Source organism: Cydia pomonella, chromosome 3 (assembly GCF_033807575.1).
Source record: "Cydia pomonella isolate Wapato2018A chromosome 3, ilCydPomo1, whole genome shotgun sequence".
Lineage (NCBI taxonomy): Eukaryota > Metazoa > Arthropoda > Insecta > Lepidoptera > Tortricidae > Cydia > Cydia pomonella.
This window is the reverse complement of record NC_084705.1, coordinates 24443315-24447183: the sequence shown is the minus strand read 5'-3', so window position 1 is coordinate 24447183 and position 3869 is coordinate 24443315. Positions and strand designations below refer to the sequence as shown.

General features: G+C 35.0%; 1 long non-coding RNA gene across 1 annotated transcript; it reads left to right on the top strand.

The window, feature by feature from the left end:
- The first annotated feature begins 2872 nt into the window (after positions 1-2872).
- LOC133516372 (uncharacterized) lies at positions 2873-3572 on the top strand. The gene is made up of 2 exons (XR_009799210.1): positions 2873-3054; positions 3467-3572. It is a non-coding gene; the product is annotated as an uncharacterized LOC133516372 (long non-coding RNA).
- Positions 3573-3869: the final 297 nt, after the last annotated feature.

Here is a 3869-nt window from a genome sequence, read left to right as displayed (position 1 = left end):
GCTGGTGTGACTCCCCTCAGTGTGTGTGTGGTGATCCTGAGCAGACGGTCGAACACATTGTTCTGGAATGCCCTCTCACTAAATTCAAGGGACGGATTGAAGACCTCGCGAACCTTAGTGAAAAGGCAATCGAGTATCTGAAGAGTGCAAACATTAATCTCTAGATTAATATTTAACTTAAATCCAGTAACTAAAAAAAAATGCCATACGATAAATATAAATATATGACAAACAAAGCAACAAGAAAGCCGAAAAACATACTGTTTCTTTACTTTTCTTTACTACTTACGAATAAAGAATATTTGACTACAAAAAACCCTATTACTCTTGTGTATTTAACCTACTCGTATTTTGCCCTTAGTAGCTTATAGTAGCCTCGAATTGGTTGTTATTTTTAAAAGCTTTTATTTAGTTTCACCTGTCCCGTTGTCTGTCTGTAATCAAATCCTTGTGACTCACGTGTATGTATGTATATGTATTTTGCAAAAGTAGGTAAAAAATACATACAGACATATTAAGTCAAAAATAAATAAAATAAAATTAGGTACATACGAGTATATTTTTATTGTATAAAATCTACGTGTCAACTAGTCGAATTTCAGTTACGAGTAGGTATAAGTTCTCTTAGGTAATCGTGTGCGTGTAGGTACATGATAACATAAGTCTCCAGTCATGACCAAATAAATAATTATAAGAACTATTTTCCACAGCTTTCAAGTCAGATATTCTGGCGCCAAAAACTTGATGTCTGCACACTGAAAAAAAAAAGTAGGTAAGTACGTACTTATGATCCAGGATTTCAGATATAAACTAAAATACTATATTTTTTTAAGTCACCCAATAAACTAAATTTTTTAACTCGCATAGTAAATGCGAAAAGAGAAGTCATGGAATGCCAAGAAACCCATACATTCTAAGACTCTTCTCTTTCCGCACAGACTCTACTATATTATAATTCACATAGGTGTTTACTTTTATGCTTAATACTATTGGGCTCAGTTAAAAATGAACTTACTTGTTAATTTTTCAAATGGTTGGTTGCTTTTTATTCTTAAAAGGCAATTCACTTATTTCTCTGTTCTTGTGGCCACCATACTTTTGGAAATCTGTAGAATTTGCAGTTACTATTCTTTTAGTGTTTTTCCAGTTCACAACAATACGTCTTGTTGGGACCGTAATTATTATTTACCTTAAAATAATAAATGTTTACAGCAAAACCATCAGACGACTGCACTTGACAAATACATCTGACAGCTCATGCCAGAGGCTCTACCGATACTGAATCTCATATAGGTACTCTACCGTGAAAAACGAAGATAGAAAATTCTTTATCTGCCTCTCTGTCTCTCGAATAACTTTTTCAATAAACGCAGTTTCATAGAAAGGCCTCATTCGCACGAGCGCTTTAAAACGCGCGTTAAAAAAGCGTTTATGGATGACACAAATGGATACGCGTTGTTTGATTTTCGGCTTGGGACTTTGGCCGTTAAATCGAATTTACCGTGTGGAACTTCTCTAGGCTTAGCGAGAAAACAATAAAAACCGGTCAAGAGCATGTCGGGCCACGCTCAGTGTAGGGTTCCGTAGTTACTCTTACGTCACAATAAGCTAAACTGGAGCTTAAAGTATAGTAAATTGTTAACCAAGGGATGAAACGGTACCTTTCACCCGAGTTAAACAAATAGGCAAATTTGCATAATCAGTACCTAATTAAAGTAAGTCTTTTTACTATAAAAGGAAAACTTTTTGCGATAACTCAAAAACAGCTAAACTGATCATGTCCGTTATAGTTTTCATTTAATGTCTTTCTTAAGCTCTACTTCCACGATTTTTTTGATATTTTTTGGACCTATGGTTCAAAAGTTAGAGGGGGGGACACAATTTTTTTTTCTTTCGGAGCGATTATCTCCGAATATATTCACTTTATCAAAAAATGTTTCTTAAAAACCCCTATTAGTTTTGAAAGACCTTTCCAACGATACCTCACACTCTAGGGTTGAAGCGAAAAAAAAAACACCCCCAATTTACGTGTAGGGGAGGTACCCTAAAAAAAAATATATATTTTATTGTACGATTTTGTCGGCTTTATTGATTTATATATCTATGCCAAATTTCAGCTTTCTAGCACTAACGACCACAGAGCAAAGCCTCGGACAGACAGACAGACGGACATGGCGAAACTATAAGGGTTCCTAGTTGACTACGGAACCCTAAAAAAAAGACACTTTTATTCTTTATCGTGGTTATCAGGTCACGATTTTATCGTGACGATAAATAATTAATTCAATCGGTTGAAACGAAGGGAAAGTTCGATATTTTAATTACGATACATAAATAACTACTAAAACATGTTTTCTGCAAGAAATTAGTTATCTTATTATATTATAAAATATTTATTATCCATCTGTGATGTTTATTTCTTGTGAAGATATCGAAGTTTCGCTGTGTAGCACTTATCGATATATAATATGATCAAAATCGACCCGTCCACATCCCTAAAAATCCACACATACAAATTTTTACGCACATATACAAAGCAGTATAACCACCAAAATGGCTACGGCTTGAGTATTCAAATTTGTATTGAGAAAAGGCAACTATATCCTGTCTTTATTTGCCTCTCTATCGCTCGAATATGCAATACGCATGCACTCTTCGTCAAAATCGGTTTCAAACTTTTTTGACTGAGTACGCGCAATAAACGCCTAGTAGTAGTATTTAAATGTTTACCGTATTCATTTAAAGCATCGTAGGACAATGCCGCTATGTAAACTGTAAGGTGGGTCTTAAATTAGTGTGAGTTATTTTGGCACCGGACTCAACCTTCACGTTACAATATTTAAAGTTACAGTATTGCGCTGTCATAGTAACGAAAATGATAAACACGTCAATCGGAGTAAACAAGTAACTAAATGATGCAAACAAGAAAATATTACAAAATAGGTACATATATATGTACCGATAATTATTTTGTGTTAAAAATATGAGGCAAATTATACTGCCCGATTATACGGACTACATATTAAAAACGATTATCTTGGAAACAGTCAATAGGTGAACAAAGTTATAGTAAAATTGGTGCATAATTTCAGGGCTTGCCTGGCCCACGCATGATGTACCTACCTACCACGACCACGGCCGTCTCCTATTACTATTTTTTTCTAATTCCCTAACTAGCGAACAATATTTCATGTTCATAGTCTAGAATTTAAAACCTTAGCTACATATTTGTGGCGCTTGGGGTTGAAGTTGAAACCCTGGGGTCCTAGCGTGGGTCTATGAGGAAATGTCAAAACGCCTTTTAAAGGTTTCTGGTGACCAGAGGCCTGACCTATATTTCAATCGGCGGATCAGCATTGTTATCCAGAGGGGCAGCAGCCTTCTGGACACACCACCGACCGACCAGAATTTATTTATAAGTTTTTATCTTAAGTGTTTTTATGATATTTTATATATAAACTTACAGATGTCGAACCACCAGCAAAGTTTTTGAAGAGGTGTAGTTCCTGGTACCAACTGGAAACTGAAACTAATAATCTACACTCAAGAAAATGAAATATAGTCACAGAAAACTAATGTTTTATTTTATTAAAGAAAAACGTTAAAAAATTTGTAAACAGAAATATATATTTTTTAATTCGTAGTTGAATCACATAATATGTATTTAATCTCCTGTACATAGGAATCGTCTTTTTGTAGGTTTATATAAACAATAAGTACTAAGGTCGATTTAGGCATCAACTCATCACACCAAAATTTTGTTCTAACCGGTCACACCGCCAATATAACAATAATAATAATTCAGCCTATATACGTCCCACTGCTGGGCACAGGCCTCCTCTCATGCGCGAGAGGGCTCGGGCTATATT